This window comes from Enhydra lutris, unplaced genomic scaffold (assembly GCF_002288905.1).
Source record: "Enhydra lutris kenyoni isolate GAN:26980312 unplaced genomic scaffold, ASM228890v2 scaffoldscaffold12, whole genome shotgun sequence".
NCBI lineage: Eukaryota > Metazoa > Chordata > Mammalia > Carnivora > Mustelidae > Enhydra > Enhydra lutris.
The window spans coordinates 39615285-39639422 of NW_019154096.1; the positions used below are offsets into that span (position 1 = coordinate 39615285).

General features: G+C 51.7%; 1 protein-coding gene across 1 annotated transcript in view; it reads right to left on the minus strand.

Annotated features, from left to right (window-relative positions):
- LOC111145094 (Rho GTPase activating protein 22) overlaps nt 1–24138 on the minus strand; it is a 167231-nt gene that overhangs the window by 36788 nt on the left and 106305 nt on the right. The window lies entirely within an intron of this gene.

A 24138-nucleotide genomic window follows, 5' to 3' on the forward strand; every position in this document is an offset into this window, starting at 1 on the left:
GGATCTTCTGCACCCCCTACTGGGGGCCCTCCCACTGCTGCAGGGTCCACAGGGTTTCACAACTGCTGAAATCCCTAGGCAGGTGCCCTGTGCCAGACTCCTTGCACTCCCTCCCCTGTGTTCCTGCCCAGAGCTCAGCAAGGGCCTCTGCCAGCAGGCCTGCCACTGAGTCTATCTGGTCCTCCCAGCGAGCTAAGGCCCGAGAGCACAGGGCTGGACCCCCAGCCCCACGAACTCTGTGCTTCAGGGTCCTCTCCAACTGGAGACTCGGAGAGCCCACCTCGGTGGGTTGGTGGGAACTCAATGAATACACATGGAATAAGCCTGAGTAATTTCAGTGCTTATTGGCCACAGAATCTTTTGGTTTCTATTTCTTCATCAGGAAAATGAGGCCCTTAACTGGATCTCCCTGGTGAGGTTCTGGTGGGGACTGAATGAGACAAGGAAGCTGTGAGCTGGGCATGCCACCTGCACAGGCTTTGTAAGCCACCACCATCCCTGCTGAGACAGGAAAGCCGGGGTCCCGGGGGCTTCCAGTGGCCCAGGGCCACTGGGCTGACCTAGTCAGGACTCGAATTTAGCTGTCTGGGACTCTTTCCATGAAATCAGCTGCCATCCCTATGGTGTCTCTACCATCCTAGAGACAAAGAGAGTTGGAGACAGCCCCCTTGTCCAGCCTGGTTGTCTCTCCTGTATCACTCATTCCTTCCAGGACATGGTATCAGAACCTGGACCATGGGAAGCTCTGAAGTTATTTCCTAAAGGGCTGGGGTAGGCAGCACACACGAAACTCTGGTGAGGCCATGCTGGTGTTGATGCCACCTGTCCATGTGCCCATTCCCCCATTTGTCCATCTGTCTGTCCATCTGTCCGCCCACCCATCCACTCATCCATCCATCCATCCACCCATCCATCTGTCCAACCAGGCAACCAGGGTGGACACCCACCCATCCCTTCAACAAAGAAAAGCAGCCAATTAAGCACAAAACACATCTGCCTAAAACTCTTCAGAACGCCTACTGTTCTTAGAATAAAATCCAACTCTCCTGTGACCTTGGGGGTCCAGGTTCCCTGACCACATGTCCCCCCACTTGTCCACCTTTATTGCCATCAGCCATTTGGACTCTCTCTTCCTCAGACTCCCTGTGGGGCCAGCTCCCTTGCACCTTCACACCCCAGCTCAGATGTCATTACAGAAACCCTCCCCTTCCCTGGGCGAGAACCCCTGTCAAGTAACTGTCCATCCTGCCCAATTACTCTCACATTCTTTTCTCTGTAGAGCTTACCACACTGGGAAATTAGCTTATTTCTCTATTTGTTTATTGTGTCTCTGTGAGAGGAGGCAAGTTTCATGGGAGCGGATCATGCCTCCCATGGTCTGGCCGGTATCTCCAGGGACTGGTCCCGTGTCTGGAAAAGGGTGGGAGCACACTGAATGGCAGGGGTCACTGTGGGGACACATGGAAAGTTCTGTGGAAATGATAGGCAATCTCACTTCAGACAACATCCAAGTTTTATTGGGTCTATACAATACTCTGGGCATGGTTTCTGTTTACAAACTGCATATTTTAGCTCAGTATTTTAGCTTCACAATGACCCTATAAGGTGCTACAGCAATGATAGCTACTTTGCAGATGAGAAAACAGGGGCTGAGTAAGTTGTCTGAGGTCATACGCCTGAGTGCATCTTGCAGTGGCCCTGGTCAGCAAGGGGAAACTGCACCCCAACTGGTCCCCTGAAGTGTTAGCCACTCACACCCTACTCTTGCAGGCTGAGGACCTGTCCTCCTGCTTCCATCCCTGTGGTGGGCAGCGTCTGAGAGAGCCCCCAGTGAACCCTACTTCCTGTCATCACACCCTCTGGAATGTGGGCTGAACCGAGTAACTTGCTTTCAATGAGTAGAAATGGCAAAAGGTGACAGATGTCACCTATGAGATTAGGTTCCAAAGAGACAGTCTTGTGTCTTGTGTGCCCTCAGTGGCAGCAGCCCTCAGCCAGAGGATGAGAAACGACTAACAACCCACCTCTGCCTTTCTAGAAAGCCCTTTCATGGTCCTAAACGTGAGAGAAAAAGGAGACTGGGGAGGTAGAGGGCAGAACCTCAGAGATGCCCCAGTGACTGGAGGAAAGCCTCAGGTCCCCGTGGTACCTTTTGGCCTCTCTTAAATCTGTTTCTCTAAGAAAAAACCTTAGAAGGCACTTGACAACGTTTAACATCCATTTTGATGGAAATTTTACATTAAATAAAAACAAATGGACCCTTCTTCAACATGGATATAGCAAAGCCAGCCCTGTGTTGCATGGAGAGACACCAGCAGCATTGCCATCAAGGCCAGACACAATAGGAGCATGCGCACCATTGTCACTTTCACTTCACATTTTCCTGGAAGTCTTCAGCAGAGCAATCAGATTGGATTAAGAGCATCACACAATAAAAGCTGGGGGGAAGGTACAGTGTTATTATTATCATTGCTATTGTTATCTAAAGTCAAGGACCTGAAAGCGAGTGCACGCAGTAAGAGAATGCAGCAAGGTGTCCAGACGCAAAATTAATATACAGAGACCACAGGCTATTTATAAATTAGAAGACACAGAAATTCCATCACATAAGTAGGAAAACCCACATAACAGAATACCGATTCACCCTGATTTCATCTATACAGCAACTTGTTTAATTTAAGAGGAAATGCTACGAGTGTTTTCTTGCCAACGCAAGAAAACACTCGTAGCATTTCCTCTTAAACAAGTTGATTCTAAAAGTTCATAACAAAAACAGCAAATGCATTTTGGAAGAAAAAAAGAAGAAGTGAGACCAGTTTATTAAAACGGCGTCTAGGATCCACTTACAGTAAGTAAAACCAGCCAGGTCCCTCAGTACGTGAACAGAGACAGGTTCAGATATGCACTGGAGTTTGGAAACAAGAGTTATTTCAAGTGGCCAAGGCCAAGATGTTATTTAATAAAGGGAAGCGCGACAAAGGGATAACCGCCTGGGGAAAAAATGACCCAGTAGGTTCCTTATATCTCACCTTATAACAAAATAAATATCCACCGTGGACCAAAGGTTTAAAGATGAAAAATGAAACCACAGAAGCATGATGATCGATGACAGTGGGAGGACTTTCCTATGTTCTCCAAATTGGGGAAGGCCTTTCTGCATATGACACAAACCACCAGAGACCACAAAAGAAAATTTGTTCCACAGAAGTTAAAAATATTTGCATGGTGAAGAAAAGAAAGTGAAAAGACAAATGACTAAGGTGAGAGGGATAGACAGTCCCCAGATGTGACGCTCTGTGGGGGTTAAAAACCATGAGGCTGTGCTTAATGCCCAGATTTAGAATGTTCTCCGCTTGATACTGTCAGGTGAGAAACATGGTATGTGACCATTTTTGCACAGAAAGGGAGGGAAAAATAGAAGAGATAATTGTTTGTTTGAGTATGTGCAAAATATCTCTGGGAGATACTGGAAGACTCTGTTGGGAGTAGTGGCTTTTCCTGGGAGGGAAGTGGGGGGCACAGGGAGACCGCTTTCTGCCCTTTGAAATATGATCCATGTTATCTATTTTAAAAACTAAATGACCTGGGGGCGCCTGGGTGGCTCAGTGGGTTAAGCCTCTGCCTTCAGCTCAGGTCAAGATCCCAGAGTCCTGGGATCGAGCCCCACATCCGGCTCTCTGCTCTGCGGGGAGCGTGCTTCCCCCTCTCTGCCTGCCTTTCTGCCTCCTTGTGACCTCTGTCTGTCAAATAAATAAAATCTTTAAAAAAAAAAAAAAATTAAATGACCTGGGCGCCTGGGCGGATCAGTTGGTTGGGCGTCTGCCTTCTGCTCAGGTCATGATCCTAGAGTCCTGGGATCGAGCCCCATGTCCCCATGTTGGGCTCCCTGCTCAGCTAAGAGCCTGCTTCTCCCCTCCCTCTGCCTACCACTCTGCCTACTGCTCTCTGTCAAATAAATAAATAAAAATCTTTAACAAAGGCAAAACTAAACGACAACATAATTTATTTAACCTCTTTATAAATGACAATAGTATTTACTATAAAGTGACAGGAGAAAGAGGCCTCACATCACCTGCCAGCCACGGGGGCAATGAGGGTGGGCCACAGGCTGCGCACTCAGCAGGGGATGGCCTGAGAGGGCTACTGGCAGCTGGGCCTCACTGGGGTGGGAGGGGCATGCACCTGGAAGCACCAAGCAGAGGGGGCCCCTTACCATGTTGGTAGGAGCAGAATTTTGCATCTCTTTGGGGAATAGTTTGACAACATCTATCAAAATTTTAAATGGCCAGCAATCCCTTCCTTCAAGGGAATTTTCTCTGTGGGTAAATTCACTTGTGTGTGGAAGAGGGCTCCAAGAATAAGCTGGGACAACTTAACAGTCTATCAGGTCACATAAATAATGCACTGATTAAATAAATTATGTATCCCCCCCCCAAAAAAAAAGAAGGTGACAGGAGAGGTGATAGGGGATGATCCATTATTACGGAGAAAGCACAAAACAGTGTGAGCAGTATGCTGCCTTTTGTCAGACAGGGTCACAGGAACGCAGGGGTATGGTTGTGCGAGCTCACGTCTGCAAGGACCAGCAGGATGGGGCACATGGGCCTGGGCTTGATTCAGGACAGGAGGCAAGGGGCTCAGGAGCAGAGAGGTTTACTCCTCCCTAAGGACACTTCCAAGTGTGTGTGTGTGTGTGTGTGTGTGTTATGGGCACAGATTACTTTCTTGAATAAAGATTTTTTTCTTACTGTTAAGCGAGGTGGTAGTTCCTGGTCTTGGAAAAGTTAGACCTGCTTGTTCTTTGAGTACTTTTTTTTTTTTAAGATTGTATCTTGAACTCATCTCTACACCCAACGTGGGGCTTGAACCCACAACCCCAAGATCAAGAGCCACATACTCTACCGACTGAGCCAGCCAGGGTCCCCTTGAGTACTTTTAATTTAGGAAAATGTCCCGAATAGCCTCCAAATGGTCTGAGTGCCAAATTCCCCTCTTGCCAACCCATCGCACAGCGGAGTTTCATTTCTCAAAACCAGCGTCTCCCTGGGAAATCTTCTGTGGTTCTGGGGATGCTGGGGTTTTTAGGGAATCCATACCGACCTTGCCCCAGGCAGTGCCCGTGGGAGAACAGGACTGTGATTTTTTCCCACGGGGACAATTGCAGAAGTGAAGGAAGAGTGTGGGACTGGCTGGGAAATGCCTGGCCAGAGGGTCCTTTCTGAAACTCAGGTCAGGCCTCTCCCTTCCCTGGTAAGAACTCCACACCCTGGCCTCCCTCCTCTGCCTTCAGGCTGTGTCCCAGGTTCCCATTGGGGCTCTTCTGTAATCAGCTGAGCGAAGTTTTTCAGGTCAGCCAGCTAATCCCCCAACTCAGCAGCCACTCCAGTCACTCCGCCCCACTTCTTGTTCCTGGGATACACCATGCACTTCATGCCTCACTGTCTTTGCACATGCTGTTCCCTTTTCTTGGGACACCTTTCCACTTTCACATTCAGTAAACTCCTATTCATTCATCAAGACCCAGCTCAAATAGCCCCACTTCTCCATCACCTTCCTTAATGGCTTCCCCCTCGCCCACTCCCAGTTGTCCTTATCCCATTCTCCCTTCCACAAATAGTATTGAAGGTCCACCATGTGCCAAGCATGGTGCCATGTGCTGAGGACACAAGAGTGACAAAACCGAGTCCCTGCCTCTTGGAGAATGCAGCCTGGTGGGGAGGGCTGGCCTGAACCATTATCACAAATATACACAAAACCGCCATCACAAGCTTAGGAAGGGTTCCAGAGGTCTTGGGGGTGGGAGCCCAGACCTGTAGTTTGAGGACTGTGTCCACAGGGCCACCTGCCACCAACACCTTGGGCTCACCTGGATCTGGTCTCCTGAGCACCCTTGGGGAGCCAGGCCTGTGGGGGAAGCCTGCATGGCCGGGACTGGAAAACACTGCTGACTGTAAGGCCAGGGCCTGCTGCCCCCTACCCTCCTTTAAAAATAACTTATGTGGAGAGAGGGGGAAAAAGAAACCCGAGTGAAGACTAGCACCGTATTCCAATGCAGCAGCTGGCTGTCAGAGGAAGAGCCGGCTCTGTGCTGCTGGGGGGGGGGGGGGGGGCGCCTGACACTTAGAATGGGAAAAATGCGATTTATGCTGAGTGACCTGAAGGAAATAATGGTGTAATTCATTATTCTAGGGATGGACACGGGAATTAACATTTATGAAGTGCCTATTCGGTACTACCTTCCTTACAAACCCTGGGATCCAAGCTCTCCAAGGTCTGCGTGCGGGGTGGGGGTGGGGGGCTCCCAGTCCCTGCTGCCCACCCCCACAACCCCCACCCCGCTGCTAAAGCCCGCACTGGCTTGTACCCCTCCCAACAAGAGTGTGCAGGAGAAGCCCAGGCCAGTGCTCAAGGCTCCCACGCCCTGCGATCTAGTGAGTGGTGGAAACTTGCTGGGCATCCAGGACACCTCCTCAGTCCACACCCACCCCGTCCCCTCCCAGCCCCAGGGTCCCACCCTCCCCAGGCTCCCTTCTAGGCCTCCTTGGGCACAAGCTGCCTCCAGGACCTCTCCTACACCTGACGGAACATTTTGCTCCGGTGAGGGCATCAGCACATCTGTCAAATCAGTGAGCAAAGAGCTTCGGGCTGACGGGAGCTGTTATTTAAGGCAGAAACTGGAAATTTTGCTACTTCCTCTTGCTACTGAGTGCCCTCCCCCACTAACTCCACTCTCAGCCTGGGATCCTCAAAACCAAAGTCTGAGACAAGGGCTCTGGTGCTGGTGGGCTTGGGAAGCTACCTGGGGAGAGGTGCAGGGTAGGGAGGGAACCAGAGAAGTGGACAGACCCCAGAAGGACGTGGGATGGAGCAGGGGGCTGCCCTGGGGGCCGAGGGGCTCCATCCTGCCACCTCATGCACTCCAAGCCCAGGGAGGAAAGGGGAACAGCTACCCACTGGCTCTATTTACCCACTGGTTAAGGGTGGTCCCGGGAGATTTCGCTTCCCTCCCCTCCTTCCCCCACCTGCTCTGAAGAACCTGACCTGTGCAGCACTGGTAGGGAGGCTCTTCCTTTCAAAGGGGCAACAGATACTCGGGAAGACCCTACTGTGCCAGTTCTATGCCTGGCACAGGGGTAGTGGCCGGGCGGGCGGTACATGGGTGAACAGGACAGGCAAGGCCCCACCCTCCTGGAGCTTATTCCTGGGGGAAGAGACAAAGGACAAGGAAGGAGACAAGCTCAAGGTGGGTGACTAAGGCAAGATGGAGTGGGGTTGCTACTTAAGCAGGGGATCAATCAGTAAAGGCCCTCTTGAGGAGGGGGCCCCTGAGTAGAGCACTAAGTGACGAGAGGGGCTGGTTTCCCTGCACTGATCTGGTCTGCGCACAGAGGGCTGAAGGCGGGTGGCAACTGCAAAGGCCCTGGGGTAGGAAAAGTACTGAGGTCCTTTGTGGGGCTCAGTGCACCCAGGAGGGTGTGAGTCAGTGGAGAGGTATGTAGGAGGTGGGGGCAGGTATCCAGGGTGGAGATGCAATGATGCAGGTGGGGCAGGGAGGGGTACAGGAGCTGAGTGCCTGGGTTCAGGATCTGTCCTGGTGTTGGTAGTGATCCAGAGGAAGTGCAAAATAAGGTTGAAGGATCAACCTTCAGGCACTGGGCCCAATGCCAGAGAGAGGAGAGGGTATCCCATGTCCTACCACACCCTGCTCACTGTCTCCAGAAACTGTACCCTTTAGACAAAATCTAATAAATAAAAGTCACTTTGTAATTGTAAGCACCAATTTTCAAAATGCTGGTGGCTTCCCTTCTCATCCTCTTCCTTCTGAACCCCACCTGGGCTCAAGTCCCGCTGCTTGAAAAGCACAGACTCAGGGGGGATCTCTGTCCTTCTCTTGGCACTTAGCTCCCCACACCCAGGCCCCCTGGACTGGCATCACAGGGCAGGGACTAGGGTAGAGGGCAGGGGCTGACTGCTGCTCAAGGGCCCGGCCTGGATTCCCACCACTGATACCAAGAGGAGGCAGCCAGCCCACAGCTACATCCCATTTCTCCTTTCACCAGGAGAAGTTCTTGTTTGTTTCCAGGTGCTGGTTACAGCCCCTCAGAACAGGTGTTTGAGACCCACCCGCCATGCAGGATGCTCTGGGCTCCTACCACCACACACCTGAATCCTGCCAGGTGCCATGCTAGGAACTGGGGACAACAGAAATTAAGACTGGGTCCTCAGGGAGCCAAGGGCAAGAGAGTCAGCCACAGATTGGAAGGAACCCAAGAAGACAAATTAGCAACAACAAAGACATCTGCTCTCTACTCCAGAATCTGGAAGGAGATGGACTTGAGGGATGGCTGCTCCTCCCCTGCCCCTCCACTCTTTATCATGGAGGTCACCAGCCCCTTTTCTTGTTCTGCATCACAAAACCTCTACCTCACAGGTACTGGTTACTCTCCCTGGTGGGGGTGGGGGTGGGGGGCAGGGAGGAGGCCTGTGGACAGCTCTGTTCCCTCCAGCAGCCTGGAGGAGTAGGGGAAGCAGTATTCCCAGGATAACGATTTCTATTCTCTCAAACAAGCTGGGCTCCTTGGCCAAGGCCAGGTGGGCACAGAGGGGCAGGTCTGGAGGACTCCCTGGAGGTGGCCCACAGCAAATACAGCCAAAGGCCTATAAGTAGTTCTGCCGGCTGGAGAGAAGGGCTGAGTGCAGAGGAAGGCTCAGGGAAAGGGTCCTGTCAAATGGCACAGAAGTGCCCGGGGCCTTTGGGGCTCCACATCTATGTTCTACTCACCTAATTCTGCACACTCACCCCAAGCTCCCAGTTCCTTTCTGCCTGCTCTAGCTGCTCAAGTGGACATTTGTTGCCACAGAGTCTGTTGGGCACAGGAGAAATTCCCTTAATTTAGTGTGGACACCATGGATCTCCCACTGGCGCTCTTCTCCTTTGCCAGAGTGCTCTGGTGAGGCCCAGCCAGACGTGGGCCCACCACCAGCAGGTTGTGGGAGCTCAGGGCTTCAGCTAATGTTCTCCCTCCACTTTTTTCACCCAAATTCTTCCAGTTCTTTAAAAAAAAAATACACTTTTTATAAGCTACGTGTCTCCTGGAGGCCGGGTATAAACAACCAGACAAGTCAGAAGTCTTGCAACGATGGAAGCTAAATGTGTTCTCTGCCAACCAGCAGCACTCCCTAGTCCAGCTCCTAGAGGCTGCCATTCACAGGGTAGTCTAAGAGCATGGAACCCTCTGAAGGCAGCCATTCACCTGATAGGTTTAATGAGTGTCATCCCAGAGAATGACATTCACATCATTATCATCATTATTATTTTTATTCACATAGTCCAAGTGCATCCCCCCACCCCCCTCCAGGCAGCCACTCTCATTGTAGTCTAAATGAATGGCGCCCTCTGGTGGCACCAATTCACATTATAGTTTATGTGAATCTTGGCCATCTCCCTCCCTCCCAGGTCCTGGAGTCGCACAACACCGTGGCCTCCATGTTCTCCCATTTAAATCTTCAGACAACCCTGCGGAAGTATTCATCTTTCCACTTTCTACAGAAGAAAACTGCCCAAGGTCTCCCAGGCAGAGAGCCAGAGCTGGGATTTTATGCCTCTGGTGTCCAGTCCTTCCCCCTCAGCAGAGCTGGAAGGACTGAGGAGCAAAACCTCCACTACTACAGGCTCTCAGGGCTTCCTGCCCTGCTTCACCCCACAGCAAGTCCCATACGAGGCCTTACAGATCCCATTTTCCTGATAGGGAAACTGAGGTACAGAAATGCCAAGCTCATTGCCTAAATGGCTGCAGGCAGCGGATGACGGAGCCCTGTCCGTCTCAGAGGGAGGGCTCCCCTCTCTAGGGCATCCTGCCTTCTCCCAGGACGGTAAGGTTCCAGTTCAACCTGCCTGGGCTCCAGCCCTGGTCTGGCCACCATCCACACTGGGGGGGCTGCTGTTCTTTACGTGGTGGTGCTTCATGAGAATTCCCAAACCATCCTGGGCATCAGTCTGTCACCCTGTCCTCACCCCAGCTTGGCACCACAGGGCCCTTGTCAAGAGTCCCACTTGGTGCTGCAATTGTGTGTCATGACCCCATCACTGGTCAGAGAGTGGCCCAGTGTCCTGCATGACCAACTGTCACTAGGGACTTGTCGGGGAACCGCCAAGGACATTTAAAAACCCATCATGGGAGCCTGGACATCAGTCCTGCCCGGCACAACTGCCCAGAGAGAGAGTTATGGGGTCCTGGCCTGCCAGGCCTTCCTGGGCAGCGAGGGGGTCCCTCCAGCAACCAGCAGACACACAGGAGTTCCGCTGTGGGCTCTAGGCCTCAGGCACAGCTGGGATAGCTAAGCTCCTCCTTTTGGAGGAAGGTCTGATTTTTCTATGCAACACATGGTTAGGTGCCCATGGAGAAAGACAAACATTGAGACAAGCCCCTTGACCAGATGAGGTTCCCGCCATACCCATGTCCTGAAGTGGACACGGGAAGGTCTGGCTGGAACATCTCTGGGCAGGGGCCAGCCCTGTCCTAGAGGGCCTAGAGGTTCAATGTTTGGAAACAGCTGCCCAGCACACGGTCATTGGCAAGGCTGCAGGGGGGTCCAACCGCAGAGAAAACACTTCCCACTCAGCTCCTGGCCTGCTAATAGGAGCCCAGCTAACATGTTCCTGAGAACACACTGGGTTTTGCTGAGGTCGGGGGCAAGAAGCAGCTGAGGAGGTCCCTGCTGTGGATGGGGAGGATACGAGCCCCCACAAATGCCAGAACACCAGGGCCCTGATTCTGGACAAAAGCCTTACCTCTTGGGTCCCTCCCTGATGAGCCCCAATCCTTCACTCTCATCAGTCCACCTAACTGTACCTGAGCAAACCTGCGTGTGGCCTGATGACAGGGCTGGCCAGACCTGGGCTGCTGGGGGGTGGTGGCTGCTGGGACAGGCCCACAGTCATTTACGGGGAGCCGAACGCCGTCCAGCATTCCCTTGGGTGGCCAGCCTGGCCCGGGGCCCGCTCCGGACCAGTGCGGTAGACCAGAGTCCGTCCTGGACCCCAGGGGCCTTGCCTGGGGGCCACCAGGACAGGGAGAGCCCCAGCACCCCCATCAGTGGGGCAGAGGGGTGCCTCTGGCAGGGCCCAGACGGGATGCCGAGCACAGCAGAGCTTTGTTCCAGCCTCCGCCATCGATGGCCATGCAGACGCTCTGTGAATGGCACTGTTGTGGTATTTTAAGAAGATTCTACAAATAGCACTAACTCAGAATGGGCCTCAGAGCCAGCTCCTGAATGCGGCAGCAGCGAGGGCGGGCCAGCCTGGGAGCTTGGGGAGGACAATAGGGCCTCACAGGGGAGGGAGGGCAGGATGTTGGGTGACCCTGGCCTTTTCCAGGGCTCCATGGCCTCATTTCCCCCAGACGTACCCAGGCCCTGCCCCCATTACCCAGTTCTGATGGGCGGCTTCCTGGGAATTTATTGGGAAGGAGCAGCTCCCCAGCCTTTGCGAATGAATAAAAGGAGGGGATGGGACATCCTCCTGGCGCTGCTCCTCCCGATCTCTAAGCTCTGATGCTGTCCTCGGGGTCACAGGGGAGGGGGACACAGGAAGGAAGGATGGCCTGAGGTTTTCATCACAAATCACTTTATTAGGTAGCCAGAGAGACCCCAGAGATTCCTAGTCCTGGCAGCCAAGGACTATTAACTGGGATCTTTCCAGAAGAGTCCATTCTTGAGACTTGAAAGACCGCTAAAGAAAGAGAAAAAGAACAGGGATCTGGGGGTCATTTGGAGCGAAGCTCAAACTTCATGTGACCAGTGACATCTGGTCCCTTAACTCTCAGAGCCTCAACGCCTTCCTAAGACCCACAGTACCACCTCCCCCCCAGGGAGGCAGGTAGAAAATTCAGAGGCACCGCAAGCACCATGCTTGGCACGGAGGCCCTCGCCACGTGTCAGTCCCACTTCCTTCCCAAATGAAAGGCCAAGTTTATTTAATGGCTGAGAGCACTCCACATGTAAAATGTTTCTGAACTTTGGCGGAGAAACCTGGCAGGCCTAAAGGGAAGCCTCTTGACCCTGCGAATCCACAAAGACATCAGGGGCCGTGGAGTCCATGCAAATGAGCAGGACAGGGCAGCAGACAGTGCCAGGGCCTGTGGCAAAGCAGACAGGTTCAGCTTGAAGCCCCATTGGTCCCTTCTGGTCCTTGGGACATGCTGACATGACAGAGGACAGATCCCTGACACAGCTGTCCCAACTGCCCAGAACATTCTGAGCCGGGCCCAAGGCCAAGGGGGTGACTATGCACCCAGTCATCAGCAGTGGCAGTAAAGGGCAGCTGCCCCACACCGATCAGCCCTCCACCGTGCCTTGAATAACTCTTGTCTGTCCTGCCCCTTCCCTCCATCATCCCCAATACAAAAGGGCCATCCTGGCTCTGGCATGGCCCAGCCCTGTTCTGTGGACAGAACTTGCCCTCCGTCCATAGGGACTAACTTAGAATGAAGTTAGGAAGACTCATCCAGAGCCAAGAGCACAGGGGACCCCTAACTCAAGAGACCGCGGGTGGGAGTCTCAAATGGGCCACTGACAGCCTGGGCGGCCTCGTGAGAAAGTCACTTCCTCTATTTCGGACCTTTTAAAAAAACTCATCTGGAAAATGAGAAGCTTTGGCTAGGTGATCTCTGAGGACCTCTCAGCTCGCCCCCTCAAGGGTCCAAATGTTCTATCTGTAAGGACTGATGATCTGATCATTGGTACTGAAGGGTGGATGTTTTCCTTAAGCATCCCCTGGGAGGCCTTCCCTGGGAAAGAGCTTGCTTATTCTCCACACCGAATTGGGACAAGGTAGGTTGTGGCTTGTTCACAGGCAGGCGGCCCAGGACACGGCCCTGTGACCTCGCCAAGTTAGAAGGTGCTAGTGTCTCCAGAGCCCCAGCTGTCGGGGGAAGGCCGCATTTAGTGCTGGTGGGCACTCATCCTACATAGGTCCTTTTCCTGCCCAACCTCCCCGCATCGGGCAGGGGTGGCAGACGAAGGGGTCTCTCCCCACCAGGGCACTGAGGCCGGGAGCCCAGGCGCATGCCCAGAGACACACAGATCAATGTGGGAGAGTCAGGACTGGATACCAGGGTGTCTTGACTCTAAGACCGTTCCTGCCATCCCCCTACTTTGCACCCCCCAACCTATAAGGGGCACACACTGTCTCAACGAGCCATCGGCCCTGTTAGAGTGATAAAGACCTCTCTCCATTTGACTCTCCTAATGTAAATGAAGGAAACGATCTCATTCCAAAGACCTTTCGCTGCTCCTCAGTTCAGGGGCTCTCTTCTCCAGAAGTTGTTGATGCACGCTGACTGGGTGAGGTCCAAAATCTGGAGTGGAGGCACCAGGGCCTATCAGAACAGGCAGAGCCTTAAGCCCATCCGCAGGCCTAGGAGGTCCTGCTGGGCCAGGCCTGAAGTTTCAGGTACCAGATAACGGGGAGGCTGGGGGGCAGCAATGATTTACTAACTGGCCTGGAAGAACTGCTGCGGTTGACCAGCCTCCTAGCCTTTCTGGTGAGCGCCCTCTGAGTCCTGGCCAAGGCTGCAGGCCTCCTGAGCAGGAAGGAATGTGAGAGCCTGCCAGGTGAGGGCCCTCCTCAGGGAGTTCAGGGACAAAGGCTGGGGAACAGGTGTAGAGGGCCTCCCACGGCTCCTGACCTAGACCTTGTGCTCTGTTCTCCGACAGACAGTCACGCGACAGGTGACAGGCAGGCAGCGGCCACTGTGACATCACTGGCTGGGAAGGGCCCATCTGAGTCTGAAAAGGTGGAACTGACCCTGGAGCAGGGGGAGCCTGGCCCTGCAAGGCCTTGGTGAGTCTCAGAGAGCGCCAGGTGACTGAACACCCCTGCCCGTTGCTGGGGAGCCCATCCCCACAAGGAGCTCTGAGGGCGGCTGGAGGTGGCGGCAGTCCTGCCTGTGACTGAGCCTCAGAGAGAAAACAAGCCCAGCTGAAAGCAGAAGCGGCTGGTGTGCGACTGGCCTTTGGCTCTTCTCAAGCCGAGGTGACTGGGGGTGTCCCGCTTTCTGTTCCAGGTTTCGGGGACACGGGGCCTGTACTGCTTTCTGTTTGACTCCGTGTGTGCTCCCTGCTGCTGGGGGTCAGAGTGAGCGCCTGGCTCTAGGTCACAGGCTTGTAAGTGAAATAAATGCACAGCTCGGGCTGGGAGCGTAGCCTTGCGTGCCAGGCAGCCTTGGGGGGCTCCCAGCCCGGGTTGGGGGGCGGGTTCCCAGCCCAGGGTGGGGGGCGCTCCCAGCCCGGGGCAGCCTCAGGCCTGGACCTCAGTGCCCAGCTCCCCATCTCTGAAACAGAATCCCCCTGAAGGCTACTGCGCAGGTTCCACGCAGCCCTGTCTGGGGAGCGCTGAGGCTGGGGCTTGGCATGCGGTGAGGGGCATGTGCGCTGGAAGAGCTTCCATTTCTACCGGGCGACACTGGCCTCATCAGTTTCAGACTCTTCCCCTAAGCCTCCAGTGAAGGAATCATCCTTCCTGTTACGGGGCAATTTCTTGTGTGCCAGCTGCCTTCTGGACAGAGGCCAAGTTCATTCTTCCCTCAGCACGGCATGCCGAGGGGTCCATATTCCAATCTGCAAAGGTATCCCTCTTTGGCTTGGGACAAGGGACCTGTCCCCAAGGCCGCACAGACATCAGGCAGCACAGCCAAAACCCAGAACCAGATCTGCCCCACACAGCTCCACGAGCTTCCTTCCGACATTTCACACCGCCTCCTCCCAGCCAAGCCTTCAAGCACTTAACTCTCCTCCAACTCCCCTCTTCACATCAGGTCCTTTAGGCGAGAGACACAAAGCATAGACTAGAGAAGACCTAAGAACAGCTCACGTACCTCCCTCAGTCTGACTTAGCATCTTCCGAAGCCCCTCCCCAGAGCACTGCAGCCACTTGATCTATCTGCAGATCCCCCACCCCCACCCCCCAAAAGCCCCATTTACATAGCACTGTCATCCCACCTGACTCACTCTGGGGAAAAGCCCTCTCTCCAGGGCATTTGTCAAAAACCCTGGTTTTTGTGGTAATTCTTTATCATTACAGCTGTCTAAAGCCGGGATACTAATCTTGGCAAACAAGGCTGGCCAAAAGGAAGATCTGGGAACGGAGAAGTCCACCAGACCTGACTTATTTCTGGAGATCTAGAAGCCCGTGTAGAGCTGTGCCGAGGAGTGGGAGGGACCTGAGAGGTCCCCAGTCTCTCACTTCTGGCCAGCTACGCACAAGCAGGGAGAGAAGACCAAGAAGTCATAAACTACCTGAGCTCTGAAGGTGCACTACAGAAATTCTAGAGGGAGTCCTTCAGGCAAAACGAAAACATTAGATGGTCACTCAAATCTAGACAAAGAAAGAAAGAGCACCGAGAAAGTAACTATATCGGTAAAGGTAAAAGGCAGTATAAATGTATTTTCTGTGACTTTTTTTCCTTGTATCTGATTTAAAAGACAACTGTTTAAACTAATACTTACAAAACTGCTGATGGGCTTACAAGGCATAAAAGGTGTAATTAGTCTGATAAGAATGGCACAAGGGGAGGCAGAGAGCAGGCTGGAATCCCTAGAAAAATCATTAACTTCAAAAATATGGTAAAGAAACAAAAGGAGAGGCACCTGGGTGGCTCAGTCGATTGAGTGCCTAAGGCACAGGTCATGATCTCAGGGTCCTGGGGTGAGCCCCATGTCTGTCCAGGCTCCCTGCTCAGCAGGGAAACTGCCTGACTCGCTCTCTCCCTCTGCCCCTCCTCCCACTTGTGTGCTCGCATGCAGACGTGTGCTCGTGTGCTCTCTCTCTCTCAAATAAATAAAAAATTTATTTATTTGAGAGAGAGAGAGAAAGAGTACAAGCAGGGGGAGTGGCAGGCAGAGGGAGAGGGAGAAACAGGTGTGATCCCAGGACCCCGGAATCATGACTTGAGCTGAAGGCAGATGGTTAACTGATTGAGCCATCGAGGCACCCCTCAAATAAATAAAACTTTGAAAAACCTTTAAAAAAAAAGGAAATTAAAATGAAACAACAGAAAAATATCTATTTATTATAAAAAGAAGGCAGGAATAAAACAAAAAAGACACGGCACACATAGCAAACAAATAGCAAAATGGCTGACATAAAGCCATGTTATTAGTAATCATGTTAAATGTAAATGGATTTAAAAAACAAACTATAGGGGCACCTGGGTGGCTCAGTGGTTTGAGCCTCTGCCTTCAGCTCGGGTCATGATATCGGGGTCCTGGGATTGAGCCCCACATCGCATAGGGCTTTCTGCTCAGCGGGGAGCCTGCTTCCCCCTTTCTCTCTGCCTGCCTCTCTGCCTGCTTGTGATCTCTGTCTGTCAAATAAATAAATAAAAATCTTTTAAAAATAAATAAATAAAATAAAAAAATAAAAAGCAAACTATATGCTGCCTATAGGAGACGTATTTAGATTTAAAAACAAACAGGTTGAAAGGGAAATGATAGAAAAAGATGTACCATGTAAACAACACACCGAAAAGAGAGTCAGGGTGGCCATACAAGTATGGGACAGAATACACTTGAAGGTAAAAATGTTACTGGAGACAATGATGAACATTTTATAATGAAAGAAGGGTCTACAGTTAGAAACATATGTCCCCCTAACAGCAGAGCTCCATAATTATGAAGCAAAAATGGACAGAATTGAAGTGGGATTCTGCAATATTTGGAGACTTTAGTACTCCAGTTTCAATAATGGATAGAACGAGGTGGAAAATCAGTAAGAAAACAAAAGACTTGAACAACACAAGGAACCAAGTAGCCCTAACAAATACCTGTAGAACACCCCATCCAACAAGAATAGATGCACCCTCATCTCAAGAGCACAGGGAAGGTTTTTCCAGATAGACCATATGCTAGATCCTAAAGCGAGTCTTAAACATCTCCATGGATTGAATAAAACAAAATATGAATGTGTACTCACCAGCTACAGAGCAATTAAATTAGAACTTGGTAAGGAAAGGAAATGTGGAGAATTTACAAATAATGTGAAAATTAAACAACTCACTCCTAAATAACCAAAGAAGAAATCATGAAAGAAGTTTTGTTTTTTTTTAAAGATTTTATTCATTTATTTGACAGACAGAGATCACAAGTAGGCAGAGCGGCAGGCAGAGAGAGAGGAGGAAGCAGGCTCCCCACTGAGCAGAGAGCCCGATGCGGGGCTCCATCCCAAGACCCTGAGATCATGACCTGAGCCAAAGGCAGAGGCTTTAACCCACTGAGCCACCCAGGCACCCCGACCATGAAAGAAGTTTTAAAAACAATCTGAGTTGAACTAAAATGGAAACACGATGTACTTAGCGTGAAACTTGCTATAAATTGCTATAAATGCCCACATTATAAAAGAAGAGAGATCTCACACCAATAATCTTGATAGAAGAGCAATCTCAAATCAGTAACAAGGCTTATACTATCGGAAACTAGAGAAAAAACAAACCAAACCCAAATCAAACAGATGGAAGGATATAATTATGATTAGCTGGAAATTGTTTAAGTAAAAATAAAGACTGGAAAATGATAGAGAAAATCAAAAGAAAAAAACACCAAGTTGGTTCACAGAAAAGATAACCACATTTGACAAGCTTTAGCTGGATTAGCCAAGAAAAAGGCAAGAGAAGACTCAATTTGCTAAAATTTAGAATAAAATAGGAGACATCACTGTCGGCTTTACAGAAATAAAAGGGATTATAAGGGAATAATATGAACTGTACTGCCAACACATGAAGTAACTCAGATGAAATAGATTCCTGGAAAGACATAAACTACCAGAATGGACACAAGAAGAAATACAAAATCTAAATAAACCTTTATTTAATAGAAGACTCAATGAAGGGGCACGTGCGTGGCTCAGTGGGTTGAGCCTCTGCTTTCGGCTCAGGTCATGATTCCAGGGTCCGGGGATCAAGCCCCTGGGATTGGGCTCTTTGCTCAGCAGGGAGCCTGCTTCCCTTCCTCTCTCTCTCTCTCTGCCTGCCTTTCTGCCTACTTGTGATCTCTGCCTGTCAAATAAATAAATAACATCTTAAAAAAAAAAAAAAAAAAGAAGACTCAGTGAATAACTTAAATGTTTCACTGATAAATTCTACCAGTCATGTAAAGAAGAATTAATACGAGTTTTATGACTGAATTCCATGAAACGTTTAACGTATTAAAACCAATTGTTCACAACATTTTCCGAGAAATAGAAGCGACAAGAGCATAGTTCCCAGCTCCCGTGAGGCCAGGATTCCTCTGAAAACAAAAAGAAAGACACTACACGAAAACTACAGACCAGCATTCCTTATGAATACACACACAAACATCCTCAAACAAAGACTGGCAGAACACAACCCAAATGGTCACCAGCTGATGAGCAGATAAAGAAAAGGTGTCATACGCATAGCAGGGCCTATATTTAGCCACAAAAAGTAATGAGGTAGTGACTCACGCCACAACAGGGATGAACCTTGAAAACACGACGCTAAGTTAAGCCATTCACAAACGGCCAATATATCGTATAAAAGTAATTTAGCGGTTGCCTACGGCTGCAGGAAAAGCAGGGAGGGTTGTCTTGGGAATGGGAAGTGACTACTAATGGATATAGGGTTCCTTTTTGGGGTAGTGAAAATGTTCTAAAATTGGATTATGGTGATGATTGCATAACTGAGTATACTAAAATCTACTGAGCTGTGCCGTCGAAAAAGATGAATTTGATATGTGAAACATATCTCATTAAAGCTGTTCTAAAGAGTGCACTGATGGGATGTTTTGGGGGAAGAGCTCAGAAGCTGTAATTCAGGCAAGGGCGGGCACCAGCAACTTAGCTGCGTTGGAGCAGGTAGATAAGGAAAACTGTTTCAGGGATTTGCATCATTGGGATGCCCTGGGTTTTGGTCTCAGCATTCCTGAAGTAGAGCCACCTTACAGGGGCAAGGGCCCACAGGCTAACGAGACCAGAAAACACAGGACCAGGCATTTTCTTCCCTTCTCTCTTCAGGAGTTAGGACTCGAGCTCTCAGGGAGATTTCTGCCCTGATGGCCAAGGTCAGGGCCTTCTGGCTCCCCCAGGACTGGCTCCTCGCTGGGGCCAGCACCGTCAACCACAGGTTTGTGTTGGTTAAACAGACCTGCTAGTGAACTTCATCCAAGGGGTAACAAATCCCTGTCCCCCGCCCTGAGCGAGATGACCACTAGCGGAGGCCCTTTCTGCATGGATAGGAAGAGGCACTTGGCCTTCTTAATGCCTCGCTGTTAGAAACCCAGAGCAGCTCTGAGTTTCCTCAGGGGACAGTGTGCGGTTTAAGCTGATACAACCTTAGGGTTCCTCTAGTCTTGCCGATTTCCCTCTTTACAGAAGAGGAAACTGAGGTCCCCAGTGGTAACCCAGCTAAAAGGGGTGGAACTAGAACTACCAACAGGCCTCTTTGAGGTTAGCATGCCTGTCCCCATTCACAGGTGGGGATGTGGAGGTCAGGAGTGGCCTGGGGTCCCCCAGACAGAAAATGAAACCAAATCCTCTGTCTAAGGCTGGTTCCCTTTTTGAAAAGCCCACAGGTCTGCTGCCCAGGACACTTGAATGGGGAAGAGGTAACAAAGAGGGACACTCAGAAAGAGAGTGGGACCCACGCAGACTTTGAGCTACAGACCAAAGGCCTTAGGGCTCTGGGCCATGAGCTCAGCCCCTGCAACAGGAGGCTCTAACCTTCTGACATGTCATTCTGGCCTCCTGTCTGTCTCGTCAAATCTCTACCGTCTTCAAGGTCGGGTCAGACATCAGTGCTCACACAGAGCCTGATTCTGCTGGCCTTCTGAGAAGCAAGCAAAAGACAGAGCCTGTCTCGCCCTCAGGGAACGTCCAGCTCATTGGAGAGAGGACAGATTCTATATATGGATGCATGTATATTTACGTACTGTGACACGTTTTCAAGTTCAAGTGTAGGATAGCAAGTGAGCAAATAAGAGGTATCAGGCTCTCAGGAAAGATAGGCACTTAGGCCCAGCCAAGTGTTGGGGTGTCCAGGTCAAGAGCAGGGGTAAGTTCAGTGCAGGCAGGGAAGAGGTGCTCCACTCAGAGGTGGAGAGAATATGTGGGCTGAGACTGTGAAAGCGGGCTGGGTGTGAGTGTAGCCTGGGGAACCGGGAGCTGCTGACCGCACTGTGGCTGTGCATGGTGAGGAGAGCTCTGTGTGAATGCCCCTGGAATCCCAGAGCGTCTGCGAAGAGGGAACGACGAGATCCCGAGGCAACCTGAGCAGGCACTGCCTGCTGCTGGAGCATGTGCTGCAGCGGGGACCGTTGCTGGAGCATGTGCTGCAGCGGGGACCATTCACCTGGGGAGACCCATTGGGAGGCCACTGTCGTAGTAGTGTACGTGTACGTAGGGTAGTGTACGTGCAGGTGGCTGGGACCTGGGTGCTGGCCTGCGATGGAGACAAGTGGAGGGACTCAGGTGTATTTTGGAAACAGCACTGGCAGGAGTTGGTGATGGCAAATCAGGACAAAAAAGTCTCGAGTTTAGGTTTAGCCTGAATAGCTTTGGCCACTGTCCAGTCCACGAGAACCCAGCGGTGGTGGCAGGCAGGTCTGATGCTCTGAGCTCCAGCCTGGGCTGGAAAAATGGTGACTCTGAAGGGTTTGCCAGCAAGACGGCAGAATGTGTGGGGACAGAAGTGAATGGAGGAGTGTCTACAAGGGAGCTTGGGGACAGGCAGGAGCCCCTGCATGACCCCAAATTCTTGGCCCTGGGACACCTCCGCAGGCCTGCACAGTCCTTCCCTATATTCTCTGCTCCTCCTCTTACAGGGCTCAGCTCAGGCACCCACTGCTCTGGGCATTCTCTGAACCTCCAGGCTGCATGGGACGCCAGCCTGCCCAGAGCACCAGGGTTGGCTATTCTCCCTGCATTTCTTCTCAGCCTGCCGTGTCCCTGTCTGTCTCCTGGGTCTCTAGCCCGCCAGGCTCTGAGCACCCCAGGGGCAGAGCTGCACCCTCCCCAACTCTTATCCTGGAGCTGGGCACAAGGCCAGGCACGGAGTGGGTGTCCAACAGACAACTGCTACACGGACGGACAGAACCCTGGATGGCAGATGTCTGCAAGCAACCTTGCAAGGGTTTATGAGAAATGGCACCTTCTCCAGAAGGCGGGCTCAAGCGGTTGAATAGGAGTTTACCCAGGAGAACCAGTTCTACCACCTCCACCCACCGACAGCCTTGGCTCTCCCCAGGACAGAGCACACCTCTGCCTGCCCGTCCTGCAGGATGTGCAGCCTGGCCCACCGGCCTCTGCACCCAGGCTACCGGGTGCTCAACAAGCCCTCTGTGCATTAGGAAAGAGGCACAGAGGCCATGCCTTGTGCCTCACTCTAGCACAGCAGAGTGATACATGGAATGGGTGCCGCTGGGGTCCCCAGGGAGTCTGACAACACGAACTGGCAAAGGTGAGCATGACTGTCTCCTCCAGCTCGACTCCATGCACTGAGCACAGATGCTCAGCGGAGCACAGCTCCAGATCACAGAGGCAACACAATGGCCAGCTAAGGGCGACAGACCCAAACCAACCAGGCACTGGGAAGTGTGGGCCGGGGCTCAGAGGCGGCTCCAGGTGCTGTGAGCCAGGAAACCAAGAGAAGGGGCCGGTGAGTGCATAGCACTCCAGTGGAGTGCTGAATTTTCAGGCTGGAGATGGACACTGCAGGAGTGGGGGGCAAAGGATTTAGGGGGCTGTTTGCTTAAAAGTGAGCACAATTACAAGGGCACTGGGTGAGATTTTCAGGGGAGAGTTATAGACAGAGCTCAGAAGATGAAACAGAATTCTCAGCTGAACTTGGTGCATTAAGGGGGCAGGGTCAAGAGGAGATAGAAGGGCTAGGCAGGGGCAGCCTCTATGGGCCCGGAGGAGGGCAGAGGCCGGGGACAGAGCAGGCTCCCAGGTACTCAGAGCACCAAGACTGTTCACTGGGTCCAGCATGCTGGGGATTGAGGGGGTATGCAGGGAGTCATCCAGAGGAGAAGGGGGAGGCAGGGAGGCTGACAGCTCCTGGGGCACTGGTGTTAGATAGGAGAGGAGACAAGGGCAGGACCTGTGATGCCCACAGGGGTGAGAAGCTGGCTTTTAAAAAAAATGTTCTGATGAGTGACTTGGGGTAGGTTTCTGTGCTGACAAGGAGCCAGTAGAAGGGAAGATGAGGGTGTTGGGGAGAGAGGGGACATGGCAGGGGATAAATCCTGGAAAACAGAGGAGGGCTCCCAGTGCTGAGACCAGCTAGAAGGGTGAATTTGGGGATGAAGAGGCAGCAGGGGGCCAGTGGACCTTAAAGGTCTTAGGGGCCCATGGGTCTGCTCACATCCCCCCACCCCAGCCTTGAACAAAAGCTACTTCAAGGCTGTATTCCTGGACCACTTCTTCTGAGTCTCAGCCTTGGACCACAAGGCAAAGTAGAAGAAAATGAAACTTGCCACTACACAGACCCAGCATAGACCTCTACAAGGCGGAAAGCCCTGGAGACACTGCCTAGAAACAATGAAATCAAAGTGCTCTCAGAGTTCAGATCAAGCCCATCTGCCCTCTGCTTTGAGGAGGGGTAATCCTCCTCTACACATCAGATCCTGCACACTGACCTTTCGGCTTCTGCCGGAGCACCCGGGGTCCAGGACTGCCCCATTCGCCATGATCTGTCTTGTGTGTGATAGTGAGTGTGATTAGGATCACTGTGTATCGTGGCCCGAAAGCATTTGCGGCAATCCCTCCCCAGGTCCACGCTGCCCAGCCACAGCTCCTCAACTAGCGGGCGAGCAGGTATCTCCCGGAGGGCCTGCCAGGTTTTGGATACAAAAGCACGATGACAAGATTGGCCGTGGTGACCCTGGCACGTAATGGATATCTGCGGCTCTCTTCCTGGGATTTAATATTTAAGTTTTTCTGCCATATCCAGTACACTTCCACACAGGGATAACATAGTCAGATATTCTGTTGTAGAAGTTTTGTTTCAGAAACTTCCAACAATGAAATCCATTCACGACACCTATTGTCTTGGGAAATTTTAGATTACACCGGTGATGAACGGACTCTCTTCCGATCTTTTCTTCAATGGTAGACCTATGTATGTTTCTAGTGGGGAAAGTCAGAAATCTCCGTACCAAGGTAGTTGCAGCAGCTAAACACACAACACATCCCCTGGAAACACATCGCTGCGACGACCACTGAGTCGGTTTACTGCCTGGAGCAACATTTTTCAAGCTGTGTCCAAAGATATGGGTTCTGAGGTGCTCCATGGAACGCGGGTTCCCAGGCTGAAGGTTTGGAGACTGTATCTACAAGCTGCTCAACTTGGAGAGGCACAATGGTACCAATGTGTTAAAAGCACTGAGAAGTCTCGCATTGAAAAACCCTCCAAATTTTAATAACTCATGATTTTTAAGATTATTTGACTAAGGAACCACTCCTCCCCCTCTGGGTTTATGGCAGAACTCATTTTGCACAAAGGTCCAAACTGTTCTGTCCTAGCCAGATGGACGAAATTTATTAAATGATGCAACAACATTTAAACATTTGGAGATATAGATATAGATATAGAGATAGATATAAATATAGATATCTATATATATATGCCTTCCCTGAACCATAGAAAATCCTTCTTGCCTGGCAGTGGCTGGCTGGCTGCCCGCTCTGGACAGGGCGGGCACATTCTAGCATCATAGTGTTCCCGACCCCATCTGGCTCCAGACTTGGCCAGCTTTGTTGATTTACATGGGCTGCAGGACACATCAGGCCCTCTCAGACTGGGTCCCTGACCCCAGGCTGGTGTGGCCAGTTGTGCCTTGGGATGGTGGGCTCAGGGGCAGCAAGCTTGGAAACATTCCTACTCCTCACCTGGATGGGTACAGCCTGGGCATCCACAGCCTACAAAGACAAGGCTAGCAGGAGATGCCCCAGGCCCCTTCCAGGGCTGCTAACTGAGTATGTACCCTCCCTAACCAATGCTCTGAAAGCCTGCCCTGGCTTCTGGGACCCAGGCTCCACGCCTTGCCCTGTTTACTGAGTAGGGTGAGGCCAAGGAGACCAAAGTAGCTTGTCCAGCCAGCCCCCAGAGAAATCCTCCCAGTGGTGCT